Raw genomic sequence first — 11,560 nt, 5'->3', positions numbered from 1 at the left:
CTTTCAAGTATGCTTTGTCTCCCCTTGTGTCGAATCAATAAATTGGGTTTTACTTCCCGCGAAGACTGTTGCGATCCCCTATACTTGTGGGTCATCATCCATCTCCCTGGATGTCTTCTCCTTCTTCTTCTCCTTCAAGGTCCTTCAGCTGGTTTTCCTGGGCTTCGACAGTCTCCTTCAGTGAGGCTATCTTTGCTCGGAGGCGAGCGATGGTGTAGTCCTTCTTTGCATTTTGGCGGCGAAGAGTCCTGCACTCCTTGGCAAGGGTCTTGATGGTCTAGGCTTGCGGAGCCTGCTGGAGGTGGGTGTAGTTGGTGTAGGCGCGGGAGTTATCCAGCTCCTTGCGGGTCTCCCACAGCATGAAGTCGAGGTGCTCCACATGACCTCGGAATGAGGTGACAGATCCATCGGTGCTCCCATGGAGTCATGCCTTGCGAGGTGGAAGTAGCGACTTCCAATGATCCGGGGCAGTTCCTGCCCGCACAGACGGGCGAGTGCTTCCTGCAGACCACGAGCGAGTCCGTCCATCCAGTTGCTTTCCCTGAAGGAGAGGAGGATCCTCTCAGAAGTAGGCGGCTCCATCTTGCCCCTCAGATCAGCGGTGATGATCCACTGAAGTTACCCTCCGGGCTAGTCGTTGACCTCGACTCCGTGGAACTCACAGTGGGGGCCACTACTGCAGAAAGGCTTATAGCCACCATGCTTTTAGTGACGGGCAAAATTATGCCTGTCACTAGTAGTGAAAACAGTCACTAGTACAAGCACTAGTGACAGACGCATAAAAGAGGCTATCACTAGTGATACTTTATAGAGGCCAGCTGAAAGAGTAAATTTGTTAGTGACATGGACTGTAATAGCATGTCACTGGTCGAACATTTTCTCTTCCATACGAGAGGTATCAATTTTCCCACGAGAATGTACACTAGGGCGCGGTGCGGTATCAAATATTCACAATTTCTAATCCTATATATAAGCTAACCTTGCAAGGTCGGCCTTCTGGGCCCGCTGGATCTGCATCGCACGTCACCGCTAGCAAATGTCACGAAGACCCACCCAAGAGGCCAGGACCGTGGGGATTTCTAGAGCCACAACTACCGTGAGCAGATCACAGTGATCCCCATTTCCACATCAGATCAATCCCTCTCCTTCTCCACCGCATCGATCGCTGCCGCCGCATCATTCGGTTCACCCCGTCGTGGAGAGATTCGAGAGAGCTCCCATTCCACGCCGTGTTCCCTCGCCGTTCGTCGACGCAGGCATCTACATCTTCCCGTCACCATGGTCGTCGTTGGGCAAGATCGGCCTGGCGCACGCGGCGATGTCCGGCGTCATTTTGCATCAGGTAATGCCGTGTGCGTCGTGCGTTTGAGGACGGCGCGATGCGCTAATATTTTTACATCTCCCCCGTGTTAGCCAATAGGAAGTCCATGATGTGGCTGACCTTCTCGGCGTCCTTGAATCTGTGCAGCGGGCCGGCCACCACATCGCCGACGGGAAAGCTACCACATGTAGTGCTCTGCGTAGCTGTGCTCTTGCTAACTTGGTTCATGGCTAGTTGGTGTGAGATTCACGGGGAAGTATGGATCCCTGGAAGGTATGCTCCGATTCTTCTCCATCCTCCTCATTCGTTGGAAAGATTTAATCAATCGAACTACATTTATATTTCAACTTGATAAAACCACTATTGTATGAAGTGTACCTGTATGTCTGACAAAGATTTAGGAATCAGGGAGCCAGCTTTGGGCCTACTCGAGGAAGTACTTTCACGCTGATAGATGGACATTCAAGTAAAAACAAGGTAACAGAGGCCAAATTAACATACATGTTAGTTTGTGATATTTCATTTCGATATTCGGAAATGGGATGTTGTGCTCATTTTGAGCTATTACTTTTTCAAACACGCCCACTGAACCACCCTTGAAAAAAATGTCAACTGAGTTCTTAAGTAGCTGCATATGGTAATGACTGGAAAATAGCTTAGGATCAGACTACAACTGTAAATCGTTTCCTTTGAGCTTGCTATTTTTTTTACCTTTGCAGTTTTTGTCAATACAACAATATAAAGCAAGATGGTTAGTATTTCTAGAATGTTTAGTTTCGTAGGACTTGTTGCATGATTCATGCCTGAAAAAATAAACCAAATAAATTGTTGCACCTTAAACATAAACTTACAGATGCTCATATGGTCTAAATCCAAAAGGATGCATTGTGGATTATCGGATGCATAATTGTGTACCTTTTCCTTTTATCCATGTCTGGGAAAAATTTATTATAGTAGTCATCAATATGAAGACGGAAAAAATTCAAACTAAGTATTTCTGCAGGGATGAACTCAACTTGCTTTTGGGATCTCTTATTTAGTGATGGCTTTGGAGAGATATTGGTACAAATGATAATCAAGTAAACTGGGATTTCTAAATCTTGGTAAGCTTAGTCTCTTGGTATTTTTGTGTTCATTATTTAATGGTAGCACGCGCAAATCCACTTGAGTTTGCCGACCTGTGTCATTACTATTTGTAGATATGATCCAAGTGATATATTATCTCCCTTGTGTACGTCTCATTGCAAAAGACTAACTTCCGTTTGATGTAAATAGATCATCTATCTTGTCTAATTTCTGTACGTATCCTGGTTGTAGTTGAAGAAGATTGTTCTATCCCTTTGGACGTCCCTAAATTAGCTAGGAAATTAATTGGCTTTTGCTCAGTGATCATGTATGTTCCAGGAGTTGAAATTGTCATATATATCCAACTATTTTCTATCGCTGGAAATTTAATATAATTTCTTATGTAGCAGTGAACTAAGATGTATGCTGAACTAGGAGCAGCACATCCGTCAGATTTCAAGGTGAGCAGAGCAGCCTCTCCTCTTACTGTCCTAATTCAGTGAATGAAGTTTTTTTAACCTTCTGTACATGGTTGGTAACCTACAGTTTGTTGGACTAGTGATAGTTGGGTAATAGAAGTATTGTCCCAACCATAATTTGATTGCACGAAGAGCTTTTGGCATCAATGAACTGGTACCGCAGATCGACCAAGGGCAATCCCGCAGCAGGTGGAAACCAGCACGGCAGTTTCATCCATGCTCCAGATTCTTGTTGTCTAGTGAACCTTTGGTTTCTGCTATACCTTTGGTGGAGGTAATCAAAAGCATGACTCCTTGTGCTATTCCTTCATATTATTTGCTTCTCCTGCCTTGTAAAGTATAGGTGGAAAATGGCATTAGGACTTTGACTCCTTGTAAACTACATCTGAACCAAAGTAAGCACTGAGTAAATGGCTGCAAATTCTGATACTAATTAACATCTGATTTTATCTTTCAGCTAGACGGTATTAACGTGATCTGCCTTTCAGCAACAAATTCCAATGATTAATACGTGGAAGGCTAGAGCATTTAACAACACCTACAGATGTACGTACACGCAACTTCTTCTTCAGTCGACAATGCTAACTCATGGTGTATCGATAGCTGGAGAGGGTGTTTTTGAAGATCTGCGTGGATTCTTAGAGCTTGTCAATGTTCCGGTGTAAGTTAACTATATTACAAATATTTAAATTTGTGTAACTGATCTTCAACCTTAGCTTTGGAGTGGCATGTCCCATGTAATAGGCATGCTTTGTATTGTGGTTTGGTCGAATTTTGTATGAGATTTTGCCTACAAAATGCTATATTGTATCTTCTACCTGCATGTTACTGCATATTGGTCGAAAATTTATTATTTTTTTAATACCAAAATTCATACTAGTGACGGGCACAATAATAGGCCAGTCACTAGAGAATTCAACATGGCTGCCGCCTTTCATCATGCTAGTCCTTTTCGAAGATCAGCCTTCCGCCATTCCCCAACTGGTAGAACTTGGTGTTGGCGAGTTGCTCCATCTGAAAGTGAAATGGATGAGTAAGTTAGAGAAGTGAGCAAGTGTGTAAATTTTTTAGGTATATTCTTAAGAAGGGTAGAGCATGAATTTCTCTTTTGGAAAAGATCTCCAGGATAAGAGTGTGAATAGATTTTCCAAGATATTCATCTTATTTGGTTTTTGAAACTTAATTTTTCAGACGTCCATTCTAACTAGGGTCTCCAAAGGTCAAAATATGGCTCTGATACCAACTTGTCAACACCCAGATTTTTAAGTCCAGATGCCTATTATGCCATACATCGCAATCCCAGGAAGATGGTTTTTGCGAGACATAACAGTTGATATCATGGAGTTATCATTCATTACAAACCATAGTCTTCTTGCAACAACAGATCACATGATCCACACTTACAATAATAGTTGATATAATGATCAACAACACAACACATAGTGGAAGCGAAGTAGTAGTAGTCCATCTAATCCACAGGCAACGCTTGACGTTAGGAGATGATCCTAATTATCGTAGACGTTCTGTTGTCCATCTTCCTGATACTGTTGCTCCTCTTCATAGTCTGGCCATTGGAATAGCCAGGGACACAGCCATGAGTACTTTAAAGTACTCGCAAACTAATACTAATGTAAGTACTATTAATTTTATTCAGAGGTGCTAAGCTATAGGTTTATTTGCATAAAGCCAATTTTATTTCATAAACCTTGTAAAAGAAAGACTCCTTATTTTCCTAACTTAACTAAGTGGGAACATTAGTGTCATTCCCACAACCATGTTGTTTTCAAGTCAAATCCTCATTCACTTCACCATTCATTTTTAGGAACATCGGACAACGGAACAGTATGGACTTTCCAATCGTCCGTAACCGTGGACACGGCTATTCGAATAGGTTTACACTCTGCAGAGGTTGCACACTCGTGCCACAACTTTTGATTACATCCATCTGGGATAACCCTGAATAATCATAACTCAGTATGCGGATCATCAACCATAACCTTTCACTTATAAACTCTAGTCTATGCACCTCTCCCCATGAGCTTGGCCTCCCGGTGATAACCAACTATTCTCCCGGGAACTGCACGGGGCCTGGGTCGTACATTCACCTCATTTCACGTCATTTCACTTTCAACGGAGGCAGCCTCGGCATAACCTCTATGACGCTTGTTTAGAGGGAACCCATACTAAAATGCACAAGTTTCTAGTTAAGCCTTACCCATAATCAGGTATTGTGGGGGCACTCAAAATTGGAAGGGTATCGCATTCAAACCCAATCATCAGTTTTTGTCAAAGTCACCAAGTCATTCATGTCGTCTTCAACTTCAAAATCTTTCAATAGAATGACTCATCATTCCAAGGTTTTCAAAGTCATTTGTTTTCACATGTTCCCATCTAGAGTAGCCATTTTTAGTTTATCACTAGCAACTAGTCCTGAAGGGTGCTAATCTATCTTGTCTTTCTCTAGGCTACCTTTGATGTTCTGGTAACATTCTAAACTTAGACCAAAGTTAACTATAAGGTAAGCTTTGATAAAAATAAGGTAAAAGCTTGCAAGAGTAAAACTTGGTATTTGGATCCTTAAGTAGAAATAGAAAGGTAATGCTGCCTTGCTCCATTTGAGCTTCGCACTTGGGAACTTTGCAAGAGTGTTAGCTTGCCTTGAGTGGTGTAGTGATCAAAGTTCTCTTCCTCCTCCTGAGAGTAGACCTCCTCCTCCTGGTACTCCTCGGTACTAGCGTCTATACACGAATACGAGGTATACAATCACTAAACAAAACTTAATTGCTAGACTAAAACACACAAGGGTTCACACAAGCCATTCTAACATCACAAACATATTCACATGGTTGTTGACTTGGTGTTCTTATTTAAGAGAAAATAATTTCCTCTCATTATATCTTGTTAAGATTTAATCTCCTCAAATAACAAAGTATGAATACATGTTGACCAAGGTCAACACTTCATAATGGTCATTTGGGAAAAGATTTAAATGAGATACTATATCTCATGTGATTTAAAACATCTAGGAAACAATTTAATATCATTAAGTAATCACACGTGAGGTGCTATAAACTAAGATCATTACCTTATATTGGATTACTTAAGACCATGATTTAAATGAGAGAGTAACTCTCATACCATTTAATCAATTTTATTTAGATGATTTAAATGGACTAGAAATGGCTCCATAGCCATTATTTTGCTCTACTCCATGATCATACAAACAACTATGCTATCTTTTTACAAAAACTATTAGAGTATGTCAAATGTGATTTATGAGAGTTGGAATCAACTCAAAATCACTTATGGTTGAAATTTAAATAATGTTTGAAATTTGAAAAGGCCCTGCCTTGTTATTTTTACTATTTGATTTCTACACTGAATCTGAGGGTGAGACCAGTGTGGTTGCTTAGATCTCTTTCCAAGCTTTCCAAAAATATAAAGTTCAAAATTTTTGGTTCAGCCGATTTGAAACTATTTAAGTTTTAGCAAAGCATCTTCAAGCATTTCAAATAAATCCTAAATCCAAATTCAAACGCGTGGGCTTTAGGCGGGAAGGAAAACTGAGCCGCAGAGGGGGAAGAAGTTGGGCCAGCCCATCTGCGCGTCTCGCGCGAGTGGGCTGCCTGACTGGTGGGGCCCTCTGTCAGTGAGCGTTTTACAGCGAAACGGTATGGATGAATCTGAGGCGTAGGATTATAAATAGATCTAACGGCCGGCGCTCATCGTCATCTCCGACGAGAACCCGTAGTGCTGGCGGTGGAGCTAGGGGGTGGGAGAGCCTACCGGTGCTCCGGCGGTCAACGGCGAGGAGCGCGGCGACGTTGGCGTGGATGACGAGGCTCCTGGTACCGGCGGCGTGGCTTGGGAAAGCTCCAATCGACAGCACCGATCTGCGGGTACTGGCGGGCTCCAGCGTCGAATTGGCGTAGCTCCGGTGACGATTTGGCTAGCTAACTGGTCGAGGAGAATCAGAGATGGGAGGAGAAGGAGTGAGTGTGAAGAATTGGGGTGCGGGAGGGTCCTATTTATAGCGGCGAGGAGGAGCTGCGGGTGTCCGTGAAGGTCGAGTATGGCGCGGCATCTCCGGTGCGCGAAAGGCCAAGGCAAGGACGGCGTGGCGTAGCTGGCATCCTGGCGATGCTCAACGGCTAGCTGGCGCAGAGAAAAGGTGACGGGATCGCTCGCGATGATGAAGAATCTGCCACGGTACTGGCGGCGGAAAGTCGACGAGGACGACGGCGACGGTGCACACGCAGGTGCTCAAGTGTGTCTACGCGCTAGAGGGTGCAGTGGCGGTGCTTGATGCAGAAAGAGAGGTGTAGGGGAGGACGGTGAAGATGGGTCGAGGCCATGCTCTGGCGCGTCCATTACGCGGTGAGCGCGCACGCTGGCGTGCCTGGGCGTTCTGGGCGCGAGCTGGCCTGGCCAATGCCAGCCTCTCGTGTGCCAGGGCCGTGCACAGTGATGATCAGGGTGGCCAGGAGATTCTACTGGACAAGAAGAAAGTGAGAGGGGGAGGCTATGGTGATCGATGTCATGAGCGCCGGCACGGCGCACGACATGGCATTGCTTTAGCCCTCTCCAGGCTTTAATCACCACGTGCAAGTACATGGCTCGATGCATGAGATGCAGAGGGTCTATAATGAGCGCAAAGCAAAAGAGGTTTAGGCCAAAATCCGCTGGATAAAGAGGTGTGTCCCTATTCCAGATTAGTGCCTGCAAAGTATTCGACGAAATGGCCGCATGAGCATTTTGTTCAAATTTTGCAAATATTTTTGGTGAGATTGATTTGAATAATAAAGGGAGTAGAATGGTGGTGGTGGTTTGAGAAATGGTGCTGGTTTGCAAAGTTTCAAAAAGGGGATGATCTTCACTTTGTTTCAAAGTCTCCACTTGTCACCCTTATATTGGTCAATGTATGCAGAGTCAACCCTGGTGGTCAACACAAGAAATGATCACCTTGATTATCTCTTGGATGAGGTGGCAAGAGTTGGCACGGTTTAGTTTGGGATTTGCTAAATAGAAGGGCTCAAAGTGGGTGACATTTTATTTTGGGCCGAAATTCCCATTATCATATGTGATGGAAATTTGAATTTTCCTTTGCTTTGAAAAGTGTTTCTTTGATTCCAAAATGTTTGTTATTGATCTATTAAGGTTTCCCAAGCATTGGCACAAGCCAACATGGTCTTGGTTGAGGATTTGCAAAGTTGGCCAAATGTGTATGTGAGTGAGATTTGCAATTTTTCCCATTTCTTTTATTTCCCTCCTTTTGAGGTTCTAAGATCATGTACTAGGGTTTAAGCACCCTTGGTAAAAACACAAACACTTATCATGGCACTTGCACAAAAGAAAGCATGCACACTAGGTATAACACTATATGCAAAAATGAAAGTTTGTGTTAGTTCCAAAATTTGAGCATTTGAAATCTTTGTCTTCATTGAATTGAAAACTTGGGATGTTACAAACCCTTCCCCCTTACAAAAGATCTCGTCCTGAGATCTAAATAAAACTAGGAACTAAAGAGATTGGGATATTCCTTCTTCATATCATCTTCTGGTGCGGGTGGTTCGAAAAGCTTCTTCGAGGATACGAATAGGAACTTCGCGATAAGTCAAGTCCTTGTTGATATCCACTGATCTGTGATCGATGTTCTTGAAAACCTCCGTCTTCTCAGGAACTTCTAGGCACTTTCGAAGGAGTGATATGTGAAACACATTATGCACAGCTGCCATTTCTTCTGGCAGTTCCAGTTGATAAGATACTTCTCCTCGGGGACTCAAGACTTTGAAGGGTCCAACATATCGGGGTACAAGCTTTCCTCTAAGCTGGAATCTCTGCATTCCTTTAAGGGGTGAGACTTTGAGATACACAAAGTCTCCGATATTGAAGGTCATCTCTCGGCGTCTCTTGTCGGCGTAACTCTTCTGTCTTGACTAAGCGGTCTTGAGGTATTCACGGATCTTTTGAACCTTCTCTTCAGCTTCTCGGAGAATATCTGGGCCGAAGATTTGACTATCTCCGACTTCTGACCAGTTCAGAGGGGTACGGCACTTCCTTCCGTACAAGGCTTCAAAGGGGGCCATTTGCAAACTGGCTTGGTAGCTATTGTTGTACGAGAATTCTGCACAACGCAGACAGTCTTCCCATTTAGATCCATATTCAAGAACACAGGCTCTCGACATATCTTCAAGTATCTGGTTGACTCTCTCGGTCTATCCATCAGTCTGCGGGTGATAAGCTGTGCTTAAGTTCAGACGGGTTCCTAGTCCTTCATGCACTTTCTGCGTAATCTTGAGGTGAATTGGGATCCTCTATCTGACACCATTAATTTAGGGGTTCCGTGCAAGCTGACTATTCTTGAGATGTACAACTCCGCTAGCTTAGGGCCTTGATAGGTGGTCTTGACGGGGATGAAATGGGCTACCTTGGTTAATCTATCAACCACTACCCAAATAGAATCATTTCCTCTACTTGATTTGGGCAATCCGGTGATGAAGTCCATTCCTACTAAATCCCACTTCCATTCAGGAATCTGTAGTGGTTGCAGTAATCCTACGGGTCGCTTATGTTCTGCCTTGACTCTCTGACGGATATCACACTTGGCGATGTAGCTCCCGATTTCTCGCTTCATTCCATGCCACCAAAATTGTTCCTTCAAGTCTTGGTACATCTTGGTTCCTCCGGGATGGATGGAGTAAAGGGTGTCATGGGCCTCCTTCAATATGACTTGTTTCAACTCTGAATCTGACGGCACACACATGCATCCGTTGTACCAAAGAACTCCTTCTTCATCTTCGGTGAATACCGGTGCCTTTCCTGCAGCTATTTGACTCTTGATTCCATCAATGCTAGCATTTCCCTTCTGATCTTCCTTGATCTAACTCATCAAAGTGGGCTGGAGCTCAATGCTCGCTAAGAATCTTTCACTAACTAGCTCCAGTCTAAACTTCTCAAATTCTTGATGCAAACTAGGTTGCTCTTTGGCGATCATGGAGTTGAACTGACACGGCAGTCTACTCAGGGCATCCGCTACCACATTGGCCTTGCCGGGGTGGTAGTGAATTTCCATATCGTAATCCTTGATTAACTCTATCCATCTTCGCTGTCTCATATCAGTTCCTTCTGAGTGAAGATATACTTCAGGCTCTTGTGATCCGAATAGATCTCGCATCGATTACCCATGAGGTAATGATGCCAAACTTTCAAGGCTAAAACTACTGCTGCTAATTCCAAGTCATGGGTTGGATAGTTCTGCTCATTTTTCTTCAATTGTCTTGAAAGATATGAGATCACCTTGCCTTCTTGCATTAACACACATCCAAGACCAATCTTGGATGCGTCACAGTAGACGTCAAATGGCTTGGTGATGTCCGGCATGATCAATATTGCGGCTGATGTTAATCTGCTCTTGATTTGCTGGAAACTTTCTTCACATTTTTCAGTCCATTCAAACTTCTTATCTTTCTTCAGCAATTGCGTCATGGGTCTTGCTATGCTGGAGAATCCTTCAACAAATCGGCGGTAATATCCCACAAATCCGAGAAATGCACGGACTTCCGTCTGAGTGGTTGGGGCTTTCCATTCTTCAATGGTCTTGATTTTGGAGAGGTCAACAAAAATTCCTCCTGCAGACAAGATATGTCATAGGAATCCTACTTCCTTTAACCAAAACTCACATTTGCTGAACTTGGCATACAACTGATGCTCCCGAAGGGTATCTAGGACCACTTCCAAATGTTGCTCATGTTCTTCTTCGGATTTGGAGTAGATAAGGATGTCGTCGATGAAGAAAACGACAAACTTATCCAGAAAATTCATGAAGATCTTATTCATGAGATTCATGAAATAAGCTGGGGCATTTTTCAATCCAAATGACATGACATTGTACTCATACAATCCATATCTGGTGGTGAAGGCAGTTTTGGGGATATCCGTTGCACGAATCTTCAGTTGGTGGTAACCAGTCCTAAGATCAATCTTAGAGAACACTTTGGCTCCGGTCAGCTGGTCAAACAGATCTTCTATCTTTGGCAAGGGGTACTTGTTCTTGATGGTAATATCGTTAAGCTTACGGTAATCCGTACATAAACGAGTGGCACCGTCTTTCTTATCCACGAACAAAACTGGGGATCTCCAAGGCGACGCACTTGGTCGAATCAGTCCTTTGTACAACATATCATCCAGTTGCTTCTTCAGTTCCACTAACTCCGCCGGGTTCATATTATAGGCTCTCTGGGCTATAGATCCTGTTCCAGGGATTAACTCAATGATAAACTCGATATCCCGATCTGGGGGCATACCGGGTAGATCATCAGGAAACACATCGGGGTATCGACAAACGACCCTGATTTGATCCAAGGTTGGCTTGGCTAAACTCTGGTTGCAGGTGAACTTTCTGGGCAGCCTTTCAGACACGTGTTCTACTAACACTCCGGTGCTACTAGTCATGGTGATGGCCTTCTTGGCACAATCAATCAGTCCATGATGTTTCGACATCTAGTCCATACCCAGTACTACTTCCAAACCTTTTGTTCCCAGAACAATCAAATTTGCATAAAAATCTATTTCATGAATTCTGATAGGCACATCTTTGCAAATTTTTCTAGCTTTAGTTGTTGAACCAGGTATTTGAACTATCATGACATGCTTCAAATGATGGGTTGAATCTTACTAGTGCATGCAAAATCTTCAG

At 43.6% G+C, this 11,560-nt stretch overlaps 1 long non-coding RNA gene across 6 annotated transcripts; it reads left to right on the top strand.

Moving 5' to 3' along the window:
* The first annotated feature begins 1,224 nt into the window (after positions 1-1,224).
* On the top strand, positions 1,225-3,682 carry LOC124666848. Of its 6 annotated transcripts, none has more exons than XR_006991064.1 (7): positions 1,225-1,342; positions 1,469-1,594; positions 1,717-1,798; positions 2,325-2,424; positions 2,797-2,847; positions 2,933-3,139; positions 3,323-3,682. It is a non-coding gene; the product is annotated as an uncharacterized LOC124666848 (long non-coding RNA). The 6 variants fall into 6 exon arrangements; XR_006991069.1 differs by having other exon boundaries at positions 2,933-3,260; positions 3,354-3,682; XR_006991067.1 differs by having other exon boundaries at positions 1,730-1,798; positions 2,933-3,682.
* Positions 3,683-11,560: the final 7,878 nt, after the last annotated feature.

Source organism: Lolium rigidum, chromosome 6, assembly GCF_022539505.1.
Source record: "Lolium rigidum isolate FL_2022 chromosome 6, APGP_CSIRO_Lrig_0.1, whole genome shotgun sequence".
NCBI classification, from domain to species: Eukaryota; Viridiplantae; Streptophyta; class Magnoliopsida; order Poales; family Poaceae; genus Lolium; species Lolium rigidum.
The sequence above is the reverse complement of the archived record's forward strand: the minus strand, read 5'-3'. Positions and strand labels throughout refer to the sequence as shown.